Source organism: Microtus oregoni, unplaced genomic scaffold (assembly GCF_018167655.1).
Source record: "Microtus oregoni isolate MIOR12 unplaced genomic scaffold, Mior012 000031F_ref0000149, whole genome shotgun sequence".
In the NCBI taxonomy this organism is placed as follows: Eukaryota; Metazoa; Chordata; class Mammalia; order Rodentia; family Cricetidae; genus Microtus; species Microtus oregoni.
The window spans coordinates 9,322,269-9,336,960 of NW_024543090.1; positions in this window are offsets into that span (position 1 = coordinate 9,322,269).

The window sequence follows — 14,692 nt, forward strand, 5'->3', positions numbered from 1 at the left end:
GCAACACTAGGCTTGGCATGAAGTTTTGTTCATTCAAAGCCCATTTCCAGTAGCATACCTGCTCCAACAAAGCCACACCTCCTAGTCTTTCCCAAAAATTTCACCAACTAGGGACTAAGCACCCAAATATATGAGCCTATGGAGAGCATTCAAACAATCACAATAACTTACATGAAAATATTTTATTTAGATTTTACTGTTTCAAAGTGTAAGAGTCCCTGACTACCTTATCCAGGACCATGGTAGCAGGCAGGCATGGCAGCAGAGACCTTACATTTTGATCTGCAAGTAGGAGGAAGAGAGAGCTAACTTGGAATGGTATAGGATTTTGAAATGTCAAAGCCCATCCCCAGTGACATGGTTTCTCCAACAAGGCAGGGATCAAGTACTCAAATATATAAGCCTATAGATGCCATTCTCATTCAAACCAACACACAGATTCAATTCAATGCTCATCAAACTTCCAGAGTAATTCCTCACAGAAATTGACAAAATGATCTTAAGTTATACAGAGAACTACAAAGGACCTGGAATATTCTAAATAATAATAAAGCTATTCTCCTTTTTGAGCTGTAAAAAGAAAAGCAACATGATACTGCCATAAAGAAGACACTGCCATGGATCAGTGAAATATCAAGAACCTGGTCATATATCTACACTCTTGGCATCTGACTTTTGACAAAGTACCCAAAATACACTAAACTTTTGCTTTTATTATTTTGTGTGTGTGTGTGTGTGTGTGTGTGTGTGTGTGTGTGTGTGTGTGTGTTTGAGGGTATGTGTAAGTGAGAGCTGGTGCCTGCACAGACCATGGGCACCAGCTGTTTCTGAGGCTGGAGTTACAGGCAGTTAAGAGTCATCTGATGTTGCTAAGAAACAAATTTGACAATAATTGTTTATTTGTTTTGATTTCCTTTTTGTGGACTTTTCGTGTTTTTGTTTTTGAGAGAGAAAAAGTGATGATAGATAGACAGAAGACATAGAGATAGAGAAAGAGAGAGTGAGACAGAGAGAGATGAAGAACATGAAACTAAGTGAGGTTGAGTGAGGGAGATATGGGAAGGGAGAAAGATGTGATCAAAACATATTGTGTGAAAAAATTAATTTCAAAAATTTAAAAACTGACCTGGGGTCCTCTATGTGAGTAGTACATGCTCATAATTGCTGAACCATATCTCTAACTCCAGAAAGTCTGGATACTAAATGCAGAAATAACTGAAAGACTATTTCTAAATGGGGAAAACTGAAGAAATAATACTTTCCCTTCTGAAACTGAAAAGACCAAGATTATATAAGGCAGAAGCCACTAATGGAAGCATAGGTTTAAGAATGTGTTGAGTCTAATAGGTGAATCCATGCTTATGACTAAACTTCAGTGTAGACTCTGAGGGCATGGTAAGACCTAAAGAAAAAAAGATTTGGGAGTCAAAGAAATGTTTTATATTTGTATGGTAGTGACCTTGTAAGCACTGCTTTGGGAATGGATTCTGAAGTAGTATATGGATTTGCCTTGAAAGCTTGCTAAGATTAGTTAGCAGCACAGGTACTGACAGACCCATGATTTGGGCAGTTTGGTTGCTGCAGAGAGGTAATAAGTTACATTTACTACTGGGAAGTCATATAACAATATGCAAATAGTGGAAAGTCATATAACAATATGCAGATAGTTGGAATGTTTTATGTATCAAAATTAAAGCAAGAGCCACAAGGTCAGGTCAGGCTTCAGTATTAGGGGACTGTACTACAGGCAGAATATGGATAATAACTACTACTTAAGTGCTTTTTCCATGACATTTACTTTATGGCTGCATTAACTCTTTATGATAAGCTTAAAGAATAGGTATTGTGATTTTCTGCTATACTCATAGATCAGTCTTAACCCAATCATCATCAAAAAGGTTTTCCCTGCCAGCAGACAGGAGCAGATGCAGGGACCCACAGCAAAACATCAGAGTTCATGGAATCCTCTGGAATATAGGGAGGAAGGATTGTTCAAACCAGAAAGGTTGAGGACACCACAAGAATGCAACCCACAGAATCAGCTAAATCAGGCTCACAGGGGTTCACAGAGACTGAAGCAGCAATCCCTGAGCCTGCACAGGTCTGTGCTAAGTCATCTGCAAATATGTTGTGGTTATTTTCTTTGAGGTTTTTGTGAGCTTCCTAACAGTGGAAGTGGAGGTGTCTATGACTCCTTTGTCTGCTCTTGGGACCTTTTTCCTCCTACTGAGTTGCCTAGTTCAGCCTTAACATGAGGGTTTGTGCTGAGTCTTACTGCATTGTGTTAATGATGTGTTCAGATGACATCCCTGGAAGGCCTGGTCTTTTCTGAAGGAGAAAAAGTGGATCTGGTGGAATGTTGTGGGATAATCCTTCTATATGCTGTAAATATGTCTTTCTCTCATTGGCCAATAAAGAAGTTTCTTAGGCCTATAGCAATTCACAATAAGAATAGAGAGTACAGCCAATCTAAAAATGCAGAGAAGAGCAGAGTAGAGAGGCATGTGAGCCAACCCCCAGAGAAGCAAGATCACTTGAGAAGAGATAAAGCCATGAAGTCACTTGGCAAAATGTAGATTAATAGAAATGAATTAATTTAATTGTAAGAGCTAGTCAAAAGTTAGCCTGACTAATAGGCCAAACAATTTGAAATAATATTAGTTTCTGAGTGATTATTTCGAAACAGTTGCAGAACAGAGCAGGACAGAGAAAACTCCATTTACAGGGGAGGGGTTAAATAGGAGGAGAACTGAAAGGAATAGAGGGAGGGAAGGAGGTGGTCAAGTTGTATTATATGAGAGAATATATAAAAAATGAAATAGGTACCAGTTACTGTTTTTTAGAGGTAGTTAAATGAGGACTTAAGATGCCAAGTCTATGAGGCAAGTAAGTAGTGACATGAAATTATAAATCAATTTTGTCTAATTTCATGGATTTTAATTCTTCAATTACACCATAGGAAGTAGAATGTGAACTAAGTCTGAGTAGAGACTGAACCAGCTCAATGAACGCAAGCAACTATGTCTGGACTCAATGGGGCAAGAGGAAGGTGCACAGTGAAGATTTGATTTCAATCACTGGTATTATTAAACTAAGGAACAGTGTGGAAGCAGACTGAGTTTGTCAGTTGAGAGGACTTGTGTCTGAGAAAGCCAAAAAGGCCTGTCTGAAGCCAAAAGGGCAAGGAAGTTCTACCTGATGAAGAGTATCATCTTTCAGTATTTTTTAGTTTTGTACCTACATACTTGCAAAAAGTTAGGCTCATATATCTGTAGTGTTCTTCTCAGTGTTTCTCCAGGGAAATCTGAGGAGCATGCACACACACAAACACACACACACATACATACACACTTACACACATACACACATATTCCGTTATCATTACACAATAAAGTTAAGAATCTACATTAGGTGATACATGTGTATAACCACACAGCAAAGTTTAACTTACCAGATGACAAGAATCTTCAAGGTGTTTCAACAACTGCCTCTTATTTCCTGATGAATAAGATATCCTCACTGTCCTAATGCTGCTTACTAGTCTGTGAAAAATGATATCACACATGTATATATACACACAACTTTAGGTTTTTTTTATTTTTTTTATTTTTTTTTATTTTTTTTTACAACTTTAGGTTTTTATTGTTGTTGGTTGTTCATTTGTTATAATGGGGGAAATTGGCTAGAGATAATCAGAAGATAAAGAAAAGCTGAAGGAAACCAATGGTTATGCATGCTACATGTGTGTATAAATTCATCAGAAAATAACAAGTAGCTGCTGACACACATTGTAGACTCAATTTCATAGCAGCTAAGTTAAATTTTGCTGTCTGTTTGGATTTATATATCAGCTGAATATATATTTACTTTATTGCATGAAAGTATATTGTGTGTTGTTGTTGTTGCTGGTGTGTGTGTGTGTGTGTGTGTGCGTGTGTGTGTCTGTGCATGCTCTTGAGTTTCCCTTAGAGAAACACTGGGGAGAACACTACAGATCTCTGAGCCAAACTTTTTACAATTTTATATGATTATCTGTGAAGTCTACAGACCTTTGTTTTGAATGTGTTTCAGGAAGATGACCTATAGGCGAATGTTTCTATATCCCTCTTGATGATTTTCCAAATACAAAGAATTGTGGAAAATTTTTTGGAAGTAACAAGAACTATTTGAGAATTTGATGAAAGCAGCAGATCTTTGCTCGAAAAATACACACAATTGCCCAGGTAAGAGTCAGAGACACTTTCTCAATTCTTTCAAATACTGCAGCTATTACCTCTCCAGGAAAAAAACAAAAAACAAAAACACACTCTAGCCAGTTTTCCAATAGATCTTCCTAGACTATTTGTACCAGACCAAAGGTCATTCTAACCAGCTCTAACTGAATCTGGGAATGGTCACTCCATTTGCTTCGCCGTAATTAACGCATGTCAAGCCACGGGTCTCTTGGCTTAGTGGAGCTGCACCAAAGGGCACCGAGACACTGTCTTCTTGGGGATCCTCCCCAGTGAATGGAAATGGACCCACACCAGCCAGAGGAAAGTGTAGTGTGCCTAATATGGCAGGAGCCTGCAAACGAAATCTCCCCACGGCTGTGTGAATCCTTGAATGAGGTCACGATAAAAATGTGCTCACATACTCATGCTTCCCTATGCACACTATTCAATGATGCCAATCACTGCAGGGCAATAGCTCTGCTACTGTGGCTCCACTGCTTAGCAGACACAGAGGCTAAGACAACCAATCTGAGCTGTTCTCAGTTGAACAGTTCTGTTATTCTCCAACATGCCTGCTTGGCTTTCCCAGAAGACATGGCAAACTACTGGTTTGTGAAACATGTTTGACTATGAGTTTATTTGAACAAGAAATTATTTTCCTAAAAATCTTGGAATGTCTCAGCATAGAAGGTAGAACATTAAGGCATTCTTAAAATTCTTCAGATCTGACAGCTCAGTCGATCTATTCCTATATGGCAATCATCAATTTAAGATGACTCACAGCGACTACTACTTACAGAAAGAGCATGTGGCTATCTAATAAACCACAGAATGATCAGCCTGAATTGTATTATATCTTCTCTGCTTCAGTCTTAGTCATTGTTCTACTGCTGTGAAGAGCTACCATGACCAAGACAACTCTTATGAAAGAAAGCATTTAATTAGGGGCTTGATTATGGTTTCTGGGGTTTAATCCATTATCATCATGATAGAGAGTATAGTAGTATGCATGGTACTGGAGCAGCAGCTGAGAGCTACATTCTGATGTGCATGCTGAAAAAGAGAAAAGAGAAAGACATAGACAGGGAGAGAAAGGAAGAGAAAGACTGAGAACACTTGGTTTAGCATGGGCATTTGAAACATCAACACTTAGCAATACACTTCCTGAGACAAAGCCACACCTCCTAATCCTTGCAATCCATTCCAATAACTCCACTAGCTTGTGACCACACTTTCAAATATATGAATCAATTTTATTCAAACTGCCACGTTCCACTCCCTGGCCCTATAGGCTTGTTGCCATATCATAATGCAAAACTGCATTCAATGCAACTTTCAAACTTTCCATGACCTATCATGGTCTCTGTTTAAGCGTGCTAATTTCGAAGTCTCTTCACGGATTTATAGCCATCTCTTAACTGTAACCCCATGTAACATCAAAGTTAAAAAGCAAATAACACATTAGACAGAGGTTTTATCTCCAAAATATACAAAGAACTCAAGAAATTGGTCATCAAAAGAACAAATAATCCAATAAAAAAATGGAGTGCAGACCTAAACAGAGAACTCTCAACAGAGGAATCTAAAATGGCTGAAAGACACATAAGGAAATGTTCAACATCCTTAGTCATCAGAGAAATGCAAATCAAAACAACTCTGAGATTCTATCCTATACCTGTAAGAATGGCCAAGATCAAAAACACTGATGACAACTTATGCTGGAGAGGTTGTGGGGTAAAGGGAACACTCCTGCCTTGCTGATGGGAATGCAAGCTGTTACAGCCCTTTGAATGTTAGTGTGGCGATTTCTCAGAAAATTAGGAAACAACCTTCCTCAAGACCCACTAAATACCACTTTTGATTATATATCCAAAGGATGCTCAATCGTACCACAAGGACATGTGCTCAACTATGTTCATAGAAGCATTGTTTGTCATAATCAGAACCTGGAAACAACCGAAATGCCCCTCATCTAAAAAATGGACGAGAAAAATGTGGTACATTTACACAATGAAGTCCTTTTAAGATTTTTGTCTCCTTGAGCATGGGATTTGGCTCCAACACCGCCTTTCCTGGTGCTTTTTCTCCTCCTCCTGAACATTTTGTATTTCTCCTTGCCCCACTTGCTCTTTTCCGTTGTAGATCAGCACACAGGTGAATAATACTCACACACCACACAGTCAATACTAGGCTGTCTTGAAATCTCCTCTGCCAATGCTATTTATTTCTATTAGTTTCCTGTCCACTGAACATATACCTTTGCAAGTCATAATTCAAATCATACATCAGAACTTATCAGAGCACTGTAGTGCTGTGTTTTGGATTTGAGCTATAGACTCAGGCTTACTTAGATTTGAATTGTTATCATTACTAGCTAATCAAGTCAGTTACTTAATTCCATTATCCTTAATTCTTTAAATTAAAATTTAACTTTGGTAAAATGCTGATAATGTTTATCCAAATGACTTCTGAGTAGATAAAACTAAACTATGTTTAATGGAATGCTCATTATTTCCTCACCTAGAAATAGAAATGGTATTTGAGATATCTCTCATTAATACTTATTTTTATTGATAATAGTTTTCTTCCCAGGGGAAAGATCAGACATTATTACCCACTGAAATTCGGGTTAGTTATGTAACTAAATTTTGTTCAATTATGCTTGAGTATACATGTAATGTGTCATTTCTATGTGAAATTTTAAAGCAAATTTATACTTTTCGTCTTCACTTCTCATTTATGCTGACTCAAATTATGCTCTGGCAAAAATGTGGAACATGGATAAAAGCTGGAATGATGTGGAGGAGAACCCGTTGCTGATTTACAATAGACAGAGAGAATGAATAAACCTTTTCTGGTTGACCCTTGAGATTTTAGAGTGCCTTAAGACCCCCCACATAATTAACAAGATACCCTAATTACTACTGTAGTTGTAGTTATTATTTCATTATTATAGTTGCTATTATTAATTACTATTATTCAAAATGATTGCAATTGTCAAACTTCTGTTTGGCAGTCTATAAAAAGGACCTGGAAGAAGAAAGCATACTCTGCTTTTGTCTACTTGCTCTTACTTTCAAATCCATTCCTTCACTGGCATTAGGCCTCACTTCATTGGGATTCTGGTAAACACTGAAGATCAGCTGAGACACCCACACTCATGCACTCAACAACTACTAGATTCTTGAATCTTCTTCTGTTAGTAAACAGATATTGGACATGTCGGACTGCTGCCTATAAGTAACTGATTAACACAAGAACAAATCTATTTTCAGCCTCTAAATACCCACGAAAAACACAGAATCATGGAGACCTTCCACAATAATACACAGGAGTATCTGTAGAAATCCTCCCAGGTCAGGTAGTTGGATGTGTCCTACCAGATGTGGTTGAGGCATTTCTGGTGTGCATGAAGACCGAGCACTCATATACATAAAATACATGAATAAGCAAATCATTTTTAAAAATGACAGTTGTTCACTTTGAAAAGGCATATAAAATGCTCTAACTAATAATGCCAATAATTCAAAAATCTTAGTTGAGTTCTGAGTACAGAAGTTTGGACTGGTAGCCAGATATGATGGCACATGTCTTCAATCCCAGTCTTCCATTTCTCATGGCAGAAAGATTTCAAGTTTGGGGAGAACTTGAGCTATCAAGCAAGTTGAATGACAGTCTCAGCTTTATAGCAAGATTCTATCTCAAACAAAAGCAAAATAAATAGATGCATAATTAAGAAAATTTGGAACAACAATGAGTAAGTGGTTGCTTATTGCTATAGTCTGAGGACCCTCAAGAAAAAAATGTGTTGAAATTTGTCCTTGAGATGATAGTAGTTTTTAGAAGCCTTTCAGAAAGTGATTGAGTCATGAGTACTGTACTGTCAGGAATGGATTAATGGCCTTATTAATGAGACTTTGAAGTGAGTTGGCCTCTTTTACCCTTCTACTGCTTGACTTTATGAGGACATGGTGTTCACAGAACAGCAAGGCTCATCTTAGGGGCAGAGCAGTATCTTAGCAAACACTATACCTACTCAAGCCTTAACTTTAACCAGGTAGGCTCCTGAACTGTGGAACTTGAAATTCTGTTGTTTATAAATTAATCTTTCTGTGGCATTCTGTTACAGCTGACAATGAACTAAGATCCCGCTGCATCTTGAAAGAGTGTAAATCAGAGGACACATATAACCATCTGAAAGGCATCTGTATTTATTTTTCATAAATAAATGAATATGAGAAAGGTTATTTCAAGTATGTAGACTGTCCTTCTACCTCTTTTGATGCAAGAGCACTGATTGAAATTAAACTCCCTTTACCCAATACACATTCATATAGTTTCCACGGGGACTGAGAATTCATGTTACATGGTAAGTATAGGGAACAAATACCAATATTTATATACATCTGAAGCCCCCAGGACTTTTCCATGAAGTGCAAAACTAAAGAAACACAACATTTACTCTATAGCAATTTGTCCTTCCTCTGACCTCTGATTAAGTTCTATCACACTATCTGAAAACTGTCCCCTGGTTGTTAATTTTGTCTCCTTTATTCTCAGACTAAGCTGAAACACCCAAGAGCAAAGACTGAATGTCTGACTATCCTCTCCCACATGTACCTTCTATGCCCACTTGATTGCCGGACACATGATCAATTCTGATGATGTTTCCATGATTACACTGTCAGTTACATAAAAAGACTTTCACTCAAGGAAGAGACAAGATAGTCATGAAAGTAACTGGCAGAGAAACATTGGAATAAGTCTTGCAATTTTAATCATATGCAACACATTCTTGAAAGATCGAGGCTTTGGTGACTTAGGATATACATATTAAAACCAAATTCAAGGTCATCTGGAGAATCAGAAAACAGGCTAAGCTTCAGTTTTAAATCTTACTCTGTCAGTTATTGGCACAGACTGACTATATTGGCTTTCCTTTAATACTATTTCACTGTAGAAACTATTAACCCAAGAAGGAAAGAACCAAAACCACAGGGGTCCAGCAGGGCACTGATCATGTGCCCAGAAAGCTCCCTGATGACCACAAAGGACAGCAGAAACCACAACCCCTGTCTTTATTAAACTGTAAGGTTTTGAGGTGGTTCAAATAGCCTCCGGTATGTTCACCTGTGTCCTCACCTCTGTCTTTCACTCACCATTTTTTACGGTACATTATCAAGAGTCTATTTGTGCCTGAATCAAAAATTATGCCACATGACTAGATAGTGTTAATAAAATGCTTGAATTCATCCTGAAGCGTTCAGAATGTCTGAGGAATTCAAACAGCCATATAAGGAAAGAAGAGTCCAAAGGAGAAACGGTGTTTGTATTTGAGCTCATTTTTCAAAATGAACTTTTGTATCCCTAGATATATTGTACTTTTCTCTAAACTTTCCAGAATAGTCTCTTCCCTCAGCCGGGATTGTGCCTGCTTTTTCCTTTGACTGGAAATAGAGAAGATGTTGGTTTGAGGGCCCCACTTGGCTTTCAGAAAGACAGCTTGTTTGGGTTTAAATGTTGTTAGAAAAGACTATGGATATTTTATCTTCCTTCCTACATCTCTTTTTCCCAAGGGATTTTTTTTGTCTGTGTATGAAATCCTTGAGTTATAGGAGTAACTGTAACATACAAGCAAATGTAAACCCATGAGCCTTGACTTGGCAGAAGATACTATTATAATCTTCACAATTGGATGGGGCAAGCCAAGAATGACGTGAGGAAGGGGCAAGCCAGCGTTGGACACTAAAATCCAGAAAACTCAGATTCTACCATGGGAGATATCTCACAAATGAGAGACATCAGCTAACACCAGTTCCTGAAGGTCAACCCTAAGCAATCCTTCCTATTCTAAATGGTTATCCCCCAACCCTGATCCAGCACTTCAAAAGGTTGCCCTATATTATTTAGAATTGTTACTTTTTTGGTTTTCCAAATTGTTACTTTTACACCTAATTCTCATACTGCTCTCAAAGTCTTAGTACAGGTCACCACACTGCTTTGCTGTCCTAGTTTACCCTCTTCTATAAGCCTATGGTTGTGAGGATGGGACCACGTTATCATGATGAATCTGCAGATGTTTGTGATATGATGGTATTGCCTACTTTCTGTTTTGATAATAAAATACTTGAGCCTGGGTAACTTTTAAATAAAACGTTATTTCTTTTCACAGTTTTTGGATGTTAAAAGTCATGTACTGGCATTGGCTCATAAAAAAGAGCTTCAATATATATGGTGTCACAGTAGCAGAAATGTACATCATGTTGACACAGGATGACAGACTGTATATAAGGTCCTGGGAGGACTCCAGATGTGTATTAAGACCTCCTGATGACTTTCCTAATGACCTTAAGGCCTCAATGATACCTACCTCTTAAAGGTCCTGCCATCTCTTAATATCATCACATTTCAGACCACGTTCCCAAAACTTGAACCTTTAGGGCTCACCTTCACACTACAGTAATAACTGACTTGTAGTAGAATCACAGTATATGTTTGGTCAGTAAATTCATGACAACAAGTGATATTTATTCAGCACATATGTGTCAGGAATAATAAGTCTTTCATAATATCACTTAGTCTCTATCAAATCCATTTTGGAAAAACATTGTCTTCCCCATTTATGAGTCTTCTTGTATCAGTTCCATCACTGCTGAAAGAGGAGTCACAATAAGGCCTGTGAAGAAGGTGAAAGTAACAAAGTGATGTGATCAAACCTCACAGATTTAAGGTAGGGTCATTTGAGCGCACAGCCCAAACTTCTGCTGAATGAATTACAGGACTCAGGACCCTCCGTAGTTCACCTTTCTTCTTCCTGGGCTAAATACAGAATGCTATCTTGTAATATGGATGGTGAGCATGCCTATGAAATGTTTCCAACATTGCTTTGACTTGTACAGAAACAGAATTTCATGGTACAGGTAAGATGAAAAACACACTGACCAGTTCATGGCTTTCTTTGTGGCTTTTAACATTTCTTGGCAGTGAGAACTTTTCTTTCTGGGAGAACATTAGCAGGCACATGGCATCAGGTTTGGATAGACAGATTAGCCTCCCTTCTAAAACCCTCTTCCCATCCTCTGTGAACACTCAAGTTATATCCCCAGGTGTGGGATGTAAGTTTAGCATTTCTGCTCTCGCCAAGACTTCTTATATCAGTTGTTTTTAAGCTGTGGATCATGACGCCTACAGGTCCCACATTTCAGATATCTTGCATATCAGTTATTTTTATTATTATTATTAAAATTTTTTATTAAAAATTTCCGCCTCCTCCCCGCCTCCCTTTTCTCTCCCCCTCCCCCACTCCCCATGTCCCACTCCCCTCCCCCTCCCTCTCCAGTCCAAAGAGCAGTCAGGGTTCCCTGCCCTGTGGTAAGTCCTAGGTCCTCCCCCCTCCATCCTGATCTAGGAAGGAGAACATTCAAACTGGCTAGGCTCCCACAAAGCCAGGACATGAAGTAGGATCAAAACACAGTGCCATTGTCCTTGGCTTCTCAGCAGCCCTCATTGTCCACCATATTCAGAGAGTCCGGTTTCATCCCATGAATTTTCAGTCCCAGTCCAGCTGGCCTTGGTGATCTCCCAATAGATCAGCCCCACCGTCTCAGTGGATGGGTGCCCCCCTTGCGGTATTGACTTCCTTGCTCATGTTCTCCCTCCTTCTGTTCCTCATTTGGACCTTGGGAGCTCAGTCCAGTGCTCCAGTGTGGGTCTCTGTCTCTATCTCCATCCATCGCCAGATGAACGTTCTTTGGTGATATGCAAGATATTCATTAGTATGTCTATAGGATCGGGCCATTTCAGGCTCTCTCTCCTCAGCTGCTCAAGGACCTAGTTTGAGTGATGCAATAGGTTAGTGCACAGTACTTATGCATATCAGTTATTTACATTATGATCCATAACAGTAGTAAAATTGCAGTTATGAAGTAGCAACAAAACCATTCTACAAATAAGGAACTGTAGTAAAGGGTAACTGCATCAGGAAGGTTTGAAAAGCACATCCTTAAAAAATAATTAGAAGCCTAATAGCCTAAATTACTTGATAAATGCTGTATGCCTGCTAAATATCCCAAATCATTTGTCCAGTTGCACACAGCTGGCATGTAGCAGAAATCAAGACTTCTGGCTTTAAGACCAGCATCCTCTCCATTGTAACAGATCCAGGAAAGTGATTCAAACTCTAGTTTGAATGACACAGAAACTATCCTATTTATCTCACATTACAAAAGACATCCCTAAATTCCCAAAGTGAGGGTCCTCTTTTACTTTAACATGTATGCTATGTCTGTAGTGTTGATGATCAGAGAATGAGACAAACTTAATAGAATCAAATGACGATAAGATAAAGTCAGGGCTAAGACACTGAAAATCTAAAAAGGTTAAAGTCTGCAGTAATATTTGATGGTGCAAACTACACCCACACATCCAGATCCTGACCTTGAGCAACTAATCCTTAGAAAATCCGCAATCCATTAGTCTTACGTAGTTGTGTATGATGGGAACAGCAAGTGAGTCGATGCTTTTTCAAAACAAGGTAATGAAAGCCTAGTGTTTACTGTACTAACATGGGCTCCTCTCTGTCCATGGAATTTTAATAACAACCAACGTCAATGTTTAATTTAAAGATAGAGCACACTGGTTAAGAAACTACTAAAAATAATCTGCTTCATATTGACGGCTTTGGCTTTGTTGACTCATAAAATGTCAGGGTTGGAGAAAAATAACTAACGGAAGCTTCAGCTGTGATTGTACCTTTAATTATTGATGTTCTGTTTTAGTCTTCACACCCAACTTCTAAGACGTGATGGGGCAGAGTACAGGCTCTGTGATGGACTAATTATTCTGAAGCTCAGTCTTGACACTGCCCATAATACTAAACATTGCAGAAAACAGTTGACTGATACACTGATATTCCTTCATATCAAGTGCTAAGTAAGAGGAGAGGAATGTCTGTGTGTTACCAGATCCAGAAATCAGAGAAGATTAGGAGGCGCAGTGTGCTCAGCCCTATACCGATGAAGCAAGCATTCTGGTTAGTTCTTTTCTGTTCGCTTGATACAGCCTAGGATCACAAGAGAAGAGAGAAACTAAATGGAAGAATTTCCATTCACCAAACACAAGAAGCTCAACGCATGAAAATTTTCCTGAATACTTTCCAAAGACTCCTCACTGACAACAAAGGCTTCAGAATCAATATATTCAAGAGGTCTCACTGTTGAGGTGATTGAAAATGGGCAGAACTGAGTCTTGGATTTGCCAGCTACTCAGACGCGTAGTGTGTGCAATGGTTAGTGTTGTTAACTTGGTGAAATTCAGAATCACTTGGCAGGCAGACTTCTGGCATATCTGTGAAAAATTATCTTATCATTTAGCTTTTTAAACATAGCCCAGGCCAGGTCTACCTGCCTACAGATGGTGCTACCCAGGCCTCAGAGTGCTGGGTCTTCCCATTTTAATCTTTGGGCCCTCCCACATCAATCATCAGTCAAGACAACCTCTCACAGACCTGACCACTTGCCAAACTGACCTAGGAAATTCTTCAATTGTGTTCTCCTTCCCCCAGGTGGCCGTAGGCTGTCACAGGTGGACAATATAAACTAACCAGAATACTTCCTTATGTTGCTTTCATCAGCGTAGTTCATCACAGCAACAAGAAAAGACACTAAGGCAGTGTTCCCACCTCACTCTGTATCGGGGGTACCTGTAAGTTCTTCCTCTTCTTTGTCTGCTATTTTCTGGAGCCTTACATCATTGCTGGGTGTTTAACATACATTAAGTTCTACACTCTCTCTATATGGCTCTCCCATTTTTATCTCTCCCCCCAGACAAGGCCAGTCAAATCCACGGATCCTGTACTTGTTCTCATAAAGAGAAAAGCTAGAATTGGTTTCTGAAAAATCACAAATGGAGACATGACACAGGCTTTCCAGGAGGTAGCAACGTGTGGGTGAATCATGCATTGCTCATGACAATGGGACTAAGTCAGCCTTCAAGGTTAGATTTTCTTTTTGTCTCCAGTTCCTTTTTCCAAAATTTATCAATTTCTGACATTTGCACACAGCAAGAACACAAAGTCAAAGGAAACCTATGCCCTCACCACCCCCCACAGGATCTGATTCAATGGCTTTCAGCTTTGAGGTACAGCAGGCAGACAGTGCCTTTGGATGTCTCAACAGCAGAGAGAGAAACACCTGCTCCAATGTGTACCTCTCAACTCTGCTGGCCTAATAACCCAGCCCAGACCCACCAGAGGGTGGGAAGGCAGCCCAAGCTGTTTCATTGTGCTTCTATAAGACCAGGATGGAGAGGGAAGTTCTCATGAACAAAGCTCAGGCAAGCCCCAAAATGTTTCTATATAGGACCAGTGTCAGCTGCACGTGGAATTGCTGCTGTCAGAGCAGGGAGGCTCATTGTGAATCAGCCACAGTTTGTGTCCAATGTATTTGTGACATTTGTCATCCACTCAATCAACTCTTCTG